The sequence below is a fragment of the Vigna radiata genome, unplaced genomic scaffold (assembly GCF_000741045.1).
Source record: "Vigna radiata var. radiata cultivar VC1973A unplaced genomic scaffold, Vradiata_ver6 scaffold_352, whole genome shotgun sequence".
In the NCBI taxonomy this organism is placed as follows: domain Eukaryota; kingdom Viridiplantae; phylum Streptophyta; class Magnoliopsida; order Fabales; family Fabaceae; genus Vigna; species Vigna radiata.
In genome coordinates, this window is record NW_014542185.1 from 138457 (window position 1) to 150473 (window position 12017).

Consider the following 12017-nt stretch of genomic DNA (forward strand, 5'->3'; position numbering starts at 1 on the left):
CAAGCCAAGAATGAGTTGTGAACCCTGACCAAACACAATAAAGTAACCCAACAAATGAACCAATCATGCCATCATCAAATGAGGGTCAAGCATAGGAGGGGAATTTTAATGTTTATCTGACTGTTGTGACAATTGTAAATGAGGGTCAAGCATATTTTTGTAACCTTTTACTCATCTGAACAATTTCAGCACTTTATTATTTACTCATCTGAACAATTTTAGCACTTCATTAATGTTTATGGAATGTTATGTTTGCTTTCAGAATGTATCAATTCCAAATGTTTGATATTGAAATGCCAAATGTAAAAGGATCAATTTGACCATTGTGTTAATGAATATATAATTTTGTGAATTACTTTATGGAATGTTATGGAATATTATGTCAGGGACTTACTTTTATGACTTACTTGCCTCCAAATGAATATATAATTACCCTCATCCTCGCCGCCTTTGGTTCATTGTGACAATACTAGATATTTGGTTCATTGTCAGATTAAAGTTTGGTTTGGTCCCCATCAACATCAGACAACATTACCATTAAAACATATCAGATTAAAGTTTCGTTCATTGTATTCAAATTGCATTACTCCATTAATTATGTAAACATAATGCTGAATTTTTAACTTACGAAACAACTCTTCATTTCATTAAAACAAAACAAACCTACAACAAAGTTACAACAAATCATCCAATTCTCATCAATATTGAAACTAAAATTATCTCTATTACACATAAAACAGAAACCAACAATATCAACACCTTCATCCACTTTTGAACAATGAACATTGATTTCTGTAAATTAACTATCATTTTCCTAGTACTCTCCATTTCTTCACTGTTCACCAAAGTTTCTTTGTTTCCTTCGCTCTTCACGTAGTTTCCCCTTTCGTCAAGCCCAACATCAGTGCACCATTTGAAGAAGTTGCAACCAGCGTCTTCACCACCATTCTATAAAGACTACAATCAATGACAATGTCGTGATCTCAGAAACAGTACCACTAATTAATTAGGTTGAATCTAACATACCTTATACTTGGAGCATCCCCAAAATTGCTTGCCTCGATTCTTCATAGTTTTGGCAGTTCTCACCATAGATCCACAGTGGCAAATCGGTGAAGAAACAACAGGGTTTTCATTCCGCCAAACATTGCATGTTGACGAACAACAAGAGTGCTCCTTGGACATCCTCTTCAAAGAGGAACAAGTACAAGCTCGATCACCACCACACCCACCCACGTCTAACAACTATAAGGACGAACATCTAAAGCACCTTTTACAATTAGGGATTTTGAGCTTTAGATTGAGGAATTTAATGAAATCCAAAGAAAGTTTTTTTAAATTTAAAATCATTTAAGTCCATGTAATGACCTCTTTATGTGTCACGTGGTTATTAAATGCTACCTCACCATGCCACCAAGCAACACATTTAATGCCGTCCACAACAATTAACGGCAAGAGTTTTATTGAATCAATTTTACATAAAAAGGACTCAATTGAACTCTTTCAAAATTTGAAAACCTAACTGACACCAATATGCACAAATAAGAATCTCCAAAATTATTAAACCTATAAATTATTGATCTATACCAGTTAAATATTATAACAGGTATGGATTACTTTACTTATTCAATTTCTTTTCCCTCTCGCAGCTCTTCTTCTGTGCAATTTCTTTTTCATTCTCCCTCCTTTGTTCTCCCTCCTTCCTTCTCCTCAATTCTTCTTCATTCTGCTACCATTGTTCTCGTTCGTGCTATTATTTAAGTTGTCGAGGTGGTTGGATTAAGCTGTTGGTCAGCGTTTGAAATTGTTCGTTGTGATTGAAGTTCTTGACTGTGGTGGATACATTTTTAAGAATTAGGGTTTATACAGATAACTTTGTGCCTTAGATTTTTCTTTTCTGAAGAGAAGGGCTCTTTCTGTCACGGATTATCTTTTCCTTTTGTTTTAATCTTCCATATCAATTTCTGGTACATGTGTTGAGTAGAATTTTAAAGTTTTCATCTGTTTATTTATTTCATTAGAGAGATTTTGTAATGTTCTATGCTTGTTGAATTTTGCGATGGTCTTGTAGTCATTGCGCAATAGGGGCACTAGCTCAATATTTTAAATTTGGGTGTGATGTTGATGTCAGAGGTCATCTATTAGGATTTTATGAGTAGGAGTTTAGTTTTGAATTTCTTTCACAACGAAAACCATTTCCTGCTAGGTTGAGTTGGCTTTATGGATCAAATGATGTCATTTTATCTTGTCAAAAACAAACATTTTGGAGATAAGGTTGTTCATAAAATGATATAATCTATTGGAAATTTGCAATTGCTAAAATTAAACTGACAAACCAACTACCAAAAACACCGGAAAATCAATCTACCTTCTTTCCCTTAACAGGCACTGCCTCTACCTGTTCTCTGATTCATCCATTCTTGGTGTTATCTGTTTTTGTATGACCGTGCTAATCTATCTATGACAACATTATCATCTCTATAATTCTTAGCTTATGTTCTTGGTATCTCATTGTCCAACATTAGTCGCCTTAGAGCATTATCTGTTGATCTTACTACTCGATGGTGAAATTTTCATCCAAGCTTGAGTTACTACATTAAAATCATTTCATTGCCTAATATTCAACATTGAAAAGAAACTAAAATTTCAAATAAAAACACTCTTTAGTCTTCGAGTTTCAGAATGGAAGAATGCTCCAAACTGCTTCTTTCTTCATTGCCAAATCAAGCAGTGTGACTAGTCTTGCTTACTACTAACTGAACAAGCATTTTGTCTCCTTTAAAATATAAGTTAAAAAAATAGAAAAGAGCAAGCGGAGGATTTTCTGCATAAATAGACAATCCTCACATCTCAAGGCATTTTTTACATAAAACTTTTATTCAATGCATACTAAAACACGCAATGATTTGAGGGTTTGAAAAGAGTATTAATTTGGAGTTTTTCATAGCTGTCATAAGCATTGATGTTCAGTTTTCTTCCTATAGGAACACCATCCATATTGATGTTCAGTTTTCTATTTATATATTTTGTGTCAGTGTTTTGTATGCTAGTCAACATATAAATAATAAATTTTCTTATTTTACTTTTCTTCCTTATCTTTTCTTTGCTTCTTGTTTCACTGACGTATTAATACATATGTATTGAATATACATTTACCATTTTTTCTGCTAAATCACATCACATTAATAATGTATCTTCTAATTATCCATGGCTATCTACAGCTATTAGGGTCTCCATCTTTTTTGTTCTACTAGAAGAAAAACCCATATACTTGTAATTTGAATGACTTAAACAAGTCAACATTATGTTGTCAAAATTTGATATGATTTGTGTGATATATTGAGTGACCTTCGATTTTTCATTTAAGGTTCAATATAAAATTTAAGTTTTATCTCCAATTGAAATTGTCTGCGTGATTTACTTTATATAAAAACCAAGATAACAAAATAGTAATAGTTTATTGTATTAAATCTTGAATCAACAATTCATCAACATGAAAATATTAAATACTTTTTAATGGTTTATTATTACATATATTTTAATCTGTAATATATATTATGAAATTTTTGGTTAGTGGTATTGCTTTGTTTATATTTGGATAGGTATATTCGATTATGGATTACTCATTAGAGTAAAATAGAGATATAACAATAGAATAATACATTTTTTGTGTTATAATCTGTTATTTAGAAATAAAATGATAAAGTAAAAATGATGCAATGATTTTGCAAAGTTCCCCCACAACTTTCAATCAATAGAATATTGTTGAATATTGTTTATTTCCCTTTGAATATTCAATATTGTTGAATATACTGTAAGGGACTTCTGGCTGTATAAAAGCACATAGAAATTGCATATTGTAATTTGATTTTATTAACTTCTAGCTGTACTAAGTTTCTCAAAACGTACAATACTTATGAGAAATGCCTTGAAGCTTATCCCTTGAAGCTTATTAGAAATGCCACCATGTATATGAGAGATAGTGTATCAATCTTTGGAAGCCTTTGCTTAATTTGAACAAATCTTTCTTCCAAAGATATTCTAGTCCAATGTATCCAATCCAATAATGTTGTATATTGTTCAGACTTTTAACACTTAGAGGGAGAACTTATATTTTAGACTTGTAGAATGTTGTTAACAATTAACACCCTCTGTTATATGAGATAACTTTTTTCAATCAAAAACTCTCATTTCTCTTGTTCTTGTTGTAAAAGTCGTATTTCTACTTTTGACTGTTGTAAAAGGTGGTTACTTTTACATATAACAATGGATCTAAGTTGAATAAATTTGATACACACAACAAATGAATATGAGAGTACACATATAAGGAAGCAGCGAGTATAGTTAGACGCATTGTAAATGGTTATATATATGTTTGTCTCTTTTATTAAGAGCTAGCTTTCTTATTTATATGCTTAATGCTTGTTGTAATGGGGACGTTCATAGCTTAATTTGTGGTTCATTATGTAACGTTCCAATCTTAGGAGTCACTTAAGCACATCAAAGTCCAAGAATTCACAATGATAAAGTTTGAAAATTCTAAAAAGAATTTAATTTCTTATAACTTTAAAACATACTTGTCAATATCTCATTAAATAAGTGAAACATCAGTTATAACTTATAAATTATTCCCACAAGCTTCTAAAATATGCTTATAAAATTTCCATCGAACATTCCCTCTCTCACCAATTAACGGCTCCAAAATCATCTACATCCTTATTTACTCTCGTACAACATACACGTCATATGGTCATTGCAAGAAACACACACAACAACAAAAATAATATGGGTGAGCTATTTTAAATAACCACAATTATAATATAATCTCAAAGTATAGCAATTAGAACATCACAACATTAGCATTCACCCAAAACTTACCCTTAGTGGTCACATGTCACACAAACTTATGAAGACCCAACCAATCAAGGGTATGGAAACTAGCAATCACTACCTCTTGAACACATCATAACAATATCATTTATCACCAAAGGAAATAACATTCACTATCCACAAGAATAATCTGAATTATAACAGATTTCATGCACATAGCCTCAGTACTTCACATAGTTTGTATCACCACAATTATCATTAAACACATGCTTTTACACTTAAAATCACTTAACCTAACAATCATGTGGGTACAAACTTTACTCTGACAACCATAACCAACCAAATCAACAAACATCATCAACAATAGAATAGTTTCAAAGAAACAAGATTCACAACCTAATGACTTTCCATCAACTCTTATTGTACAAAAACCAAGTCCTTAATACTATTATAACATACAACGTTCATACACTTTTTACCTTTAAATATGCATAACAATGACAAGCTGGTTCACAAGAAAAGTTCTAGAATTTTAGACACTTTTCCTATTTTAGATACATATTACATCCTTGAATTAACACTCACATTTGGTAATCAACACTATAAAATATAAATTGTACCATATAGAGGTGCTCGATTGTGTCAAGGACCAAACAATCAAAGGTGGATCCGTACACGAACCGAGCAGGAGAGACATACGTTGAAAAACTTTAAAGATTATCATTAAGTGGTACGATGGTCATTAAAGAGTAATCAATAGAACCAGTAACAACCATTAATGGGCAATTATTAGGTTTGATTGTCATGTCATGTTATGGTTTAGAAATACGAGTTCAATTTCAAGGTAGAGGAAACTTTTTCCCATAACCTAACCTGCCCAAAAATTATCTTGAGAAGCATATCTGACTTGAGTGTCAGAGTGTTTGTAGCAGGTAGACCCGTCAATTTGGTCTCCTTTACATGATTTGGCCTTCACCCACGTGGGTTGGGGTCAGAAAAACCCATAGGGCCAAAATGTCCCCATAAAAAAGTCCCCAAGACCAAAATATCTACGAAAGCATGTGAGTTAGGACCAGCCCATGAGCTTTCCTTTTAGAAAAAATATTTATTTTGAATACAAGAAAAATGTAATTAACTTCTAATTTATTGCAAGGATATATAATAGTATATGTATTTCTACAAATTTGTTTTAATAAAAAAATTAAGCATAAATTTAATTCATTGGACCAACTCCATATAATCTTATAAAATTTATTTTCATATAACTAGTACAATGTTCGAATTAGATAATTATGTTAAAAGTTGACAATATATAGTATAAATATCTCTTTAAAAATACTTACAAGTAGTTCAATCAATTTTTTATTTGATAGACCTTCCTTTAATATCATAAATTAAAGGGTTAAATATGTTTTTAGTCCCTATATTTTGGGGCGATTTTAGTTTTAGTCCCTCTTTCAAACTAAGGTACAATTTAGTCCTTCAACTTTAGAAAAATCTGGTTTTAGTCCTTTTTACCAAATTTTTTTAACTTTATTTGCTCTTTCAAACGCGTTTCTGAGTTAACATTGAAGCAAACATGTGTCAAACAATATAAACAATCAAAATGCTATCATGAAACGTGCTTGAAACAACAAATAAAGTTAAAAAGAATTTGGTAAAAATGACTAAAACTAGAGTTTTCTAAGGTTGAAGGACTAAATTATACCTTAATTTAAAAGAAGAACTAAAACCAAAATCGCCCAAAGTATAGGAACTAAAAACATATTTAACTCTAAACTAAAATACACACAATTTAAAATGTACCATGAATCGTATATGAGATCCAATGTCAAGTTTTGGTTTAATTTGTATATTTTAGTCTATAGATCTTTTTTCTTCAAAATCTGAAACCAAAGAAAGGCTATTAGATCTTATTGACTATAAATATAAAATAACAAAAATTAAAATTGCGTAGATTGAATAACTTTTCATCAAAGTTGACTCAACCCATCAACTTCCCATTTAGGCATTCTAACCCATGACTTACATTTTTGAATGACATTGTCCCTCCTTTGAATGATTGAAATGAATAAATCCGACAAAACAACGTTCTCAAAGCAAACAAATTTTCCACACATGTTTATCTTGTGCGTTTGTCTATTTCATATATTATAGTCTTCCATACGCCTTTCTTGTCGTCGCCGTTAACCGTAATCAAAACTAAAATATAAAACAAAAATAATACTTTTATTACTTTATAAAAATAATAAATAACCACATCAAGATTGGTAATTTAAGAGTTATATATATATATATATATATATATATATATATATATATATATTTAAAAGAATCAGAATTTATATTTCTTTTAAACCTTAATATATTTAATTTTCAAAATTTAAAATAAATAAATATAACATTTTTAATCCAACTTTATTAATATTTTTTAAAATTTTTAAATAATATTTCAAATTGATATTTGAATTGAAATACGTTAAATAATATAAATAATTATTTATCTTTTAATATAAAAAGTTAATTCAATTAAATTAAAAAATTTATATTTATTTATTTTAATAGTTTTAACACCAAATTATATATGGTTTGATATTTAAATTGAAACATTTTAAATAGTATAAATAATTATTTATCACATAAAAATTTAACTTAATTAAATTAAAAAAAATTATATTTATTTATTTTTAAAATTTAAAGACAAGAATATTCAAAAGCTTAAAAGTGAATTTCACGTCAAAATTAAAAAAATACAGATGAATTTAACCTATAATTTAAATTAAAATATAGTTATAAATTGATATATTATGAATTTAAAAGTATTAAAAATGGCGTACCTTCCCCCTTGCCCTCTCCAATCATCACACATAAATACAAAATTTTAAACCTAAAATATAATACCGACTTGCACAGAAATCTAAAACACTGCAACGCTATCTTAGAAAACTCCATTATTGAGGATGGAAAGCAACAACAACTGTTTGATAGATAACAACAGTATTCTTATTGAAAAGTAGCGTTAAAGTAGAAATTTTAGTAATGTTAATAATTTGTGTCATAGTTACTCAGTTTTGGATGAAGATAAATTTGGTGACTTTTACATCGCTAACCTAAATAAATATTGATTTTGCTAAACCGGTGGAGTTCTCATAACTTAGATAACTCGATTTTGAGAATGATGCATCATTTTGTAAAATAAGACACTATAAGATAAAAATCAAATTTATGATTATATTACTTCTCATGAGATAAATTAATAATTTCTTTAAAAATATTTACTTTTTTTATTTAATATTAAATTTTAATTCACATTTGTATTTAAAAAAGCATAATTAATGATTTAATATTAGAGGCTCATTTAAATTCTAATTCACAAATTAATTGTAATTTTTTTATTTATAATAAAAACTATTTTAAATATCATTAACTTTTAATTCATAAAATAATAATATAGTGGTTAAAATTATTATTTTTTAAATTAACTGCTATTTAATCATTTTCTCGTAATATACACTTTCACATCATCGAGATAAAATTTTAAGTATTTTCTATGGCATAATTCAAAACAATAATTATGTTCACTCTAACATCAAAACAATAATTTTGTTTGTTCACTATGTGCTCACTCAGTTTTCACTTTCACCTTTAGGCTTTGTTAGTTTGTAATGATTTGAGGGAGATGATTTGGGAGAGATGATTTGAATGGATTTGAGTAGATTTGAGGGTAATTTTTTTGTTGTTTTTTTGAGTGGATTTGTGGGTAATTGAGAGTGGATTTGGAAGTAAAGTTTGTGAGAATTAGTGTAGGATTTGATTGATGTGACAAATTTTAAAAATTTGATTAATTGGTAAAAATTGAAGATTACCAAAATACCCCTAGTTATTAAAGTAATATAAAATGATAATTGTTAAAATGTTATATTTAATTGTAAAAATATTTATAAAGAATAAAAAATAAAAAAAAATATTAAAATTAATTTTTAAAATGTAAAAAAAATTAATTTAATAAATTAAAATAATTATTTTCAATAATTAAAATAATTATTTTTATAAGAGAGTGTATTAAAGTTAAATTTTAATTTTGAACACTGTATTTTTTACATCATATTTTAATTCTTATAATAATTAAAATACTAATAATGTAATAATATTACTACACTATTTACAGTAAGTGCATTACATAATTTGTTGTCAAATTAATAAAATTGCAGGTCCATGTGTTGATGAGGGAAGAGGTACACGGCTCTACAACATGCAATTGAAATTTTCCATTCCTTGAAGACTCTTATTGCACCAATCAATAGGGATTTGAATCTCAAAAGTCTATCTTCAATTTCACGGCTTTCAGCAATGCAGCGGCGAAAGTGAAGTGAAGGAGATGGATTTGGGGCAGAAGAGGAGAAAGTGTGGTTTTGGGAGCAAGAGGTTGAAGAAGGGTAAATCAGATATTACACCCTAAATCCCTGCAAATCTCTTCATTCTCGCGGGTGATGAAAAAGTGATACATCCCGCAAATCGCAGCAAATCGTTCCTTGCATTTCCTCTGAAGCGAACACAACAATCATCGCATTTCTTCGCTCACAAATACACGTAAACAGTGAAATCAGCGGAAACGAACACAACATTAAGGTTTTTTGTGTATTATAACATCATCTTCAACAAGGTTACTACATAAAATATATTAAAATAGTTTGATCTCTTTATTTAAGATATTGTTTACTTTAAATTTTATTTTAATTTTATCATTTTCTTCTTAAAAGATATCTTAATGGGTTAAGAGGAAAAAATGCATGTAAATGATTATTGTCTTCCACTCTTAAATGATGAGAATTTTAGACATATTAGATCAAGTAAAATTTCTCTAAATAATTGCTCAATAATATAGTTTGTAATATTATATATGATTGTTTCAAAACACGATCATAACAAAAATACAAATACATAGTAAGAATAAGCTTACAAATTTAAAGACTAATATTTATCATAATATCTAGATTACTTAACAGTTTATTCTTTTATATATATATATATATATATATATATATATATATATATATATATATATATATATATATATATATATATAATTTAAGTAATTTCTTACATTTCTTTCAATTATCAGCGACTCTTCATTTTTAATTTCATGTTAGAAATCTTTATTTATTTAAGCTCATGGATTTATTCTTTTCATTTTTTTTCTTTTTCTTCTTTTTCTTCAATTCTAACTTCAACCCTGATTACCATATGTCACCATGTCATTATCGTCCTGTTAGTGTTAGTGTTTTTACGCCTTCATCTTCTTTTCTTTCTTTTTCTCTTTCTTCCCCTTCTCTTGCTTCTTTTTCTCTTATTCACACTCATTTTCTCTTAATATACAACAAAAGTAATCAAAATATGCAAAAAACTTGCCACTCATTTTGCCAACAAGTTATTGAAAAAAATATTTGATAATAAAGAATCACAAATTATCGACAAAATTTATCTACAGAATTAACCATTAATACATTATTGATAGACATATCCAATATAATAAAAATAATAATACATTGACAAATTCGTTGGTAATTTAAATTCTAAAATCCATAAGTAGAATCTATTACCAAATTTGAGTTTATTGATGAATTTATTTTTGTTAGTAAATATGAAAATTTTAGTTGAGTGTTCAAGAAAAAAAGAAAATAAAACTTAAGTTGTGGGTATGATCCTTATGAGACAAAACAATCTAGCAATGAAACTAATTGTTTGAGCAATGTAAAATGAAGGAGATAAAATCGATGTGACCACGTAATCAACTAATTAGAATTTAAATGTCCAAGCTTATATTGGAGAGTAAATCAACGTTGACTTTTCATTGCTCAAACATCATACCATTGCTTAAGCTACTTGGTTTAGTGCATCAAGCCACCAAAGGTCTAGAATCTACATCAACAATTTGTTTCATCAATGTTGAGTGACTTTACATAATTTATGAAAGAAAATGAAGGGATGTTACCAAATATATGATCTGAGGCACTTGAGTCAAGAATCAAGGGACTATGACCTTCTATAGATTGAAAGATGCAAGCAGTTAACACATTTGCCATTGAGGAGGGTTGGCCTAGATTAAAAAATTTCTAGACTTGTACCTCAAAATCTCTTGGTACCCTTCATAAAAAAATCTAGATTCTAAATTATCAGATTTAGACACATAAGCGGCTTTGTCTAGAAAGTCATGCAAGGAATAACATTTATCTTGGGTATGACCCATTCTCTTACAATATGAGTATTGAGGACGTCCACTTCGACCACCACATCCTCCTTGGTTGCTCCTACCTCCTCCTCTTCTTCATGGTGCCACCATTGTTGATGTTTCAATAACATCATTTAAATTCTCGATTTTTACCAATGTAGGTACCTGAAGAAGTCGAGTACCTAAGTCATCCATCGATGGGATTTGATCACTAGCTAAAACTTGATCACATACATGATCAAAATCATAGTGTAAACTTCTCAAAATTAGGACCATGTAAAACTTGTCAAGCTTTTTTTTGATATTTTCTAATGAATCAGCTACAAAGAAGTTCTTTAACTCTTCTACCACAACCCGAGCTTTTGCTATATGGGAAACCATATCATGGTTGACTTGTTTGAGATAAGCTACTCTTTGGATTGCACCGAAATGACATTGTACATCATTAGAAAAAATATCTTGTGCCCTTTTAAAAAAAAAATAGTATGTCTTAAAGGGTATTAAGATATCTAGAACCTTTTACTCAACCAATTTCCACAAAACAACACGTAACTGAAAGTCTAATTTCTCCCACTAAGATTTTTCTTCATCTAAGACCATAGAAATATCTTTTTCAAGGTGATTATGATATCCTTGACGAAGAAACCACAATTCCACAACAGAGGACAATGATAAATAATTTTTCCAATTGAGTTATGCATATGTAATGATAGGGGTAGTAAATAAAGAGGAATTAATTCCAGTGACCATTTTAAAACTTTGAGAAGTAACAATACTTAGGGTTTCAAATAACGTGGGGGAGGAAAACCTAGGTATTGTTGGCTGCAAAACCAACGGCAAGTGCACTGGTCGCAGCGTAGCAAGTGATAAATATCGTTCTCTCCCAAGGGACTTGTGCAACACATGACAATTCTTCCTTTTATAACTCAATTAGACATCAAAGTGCACAAAAACAACA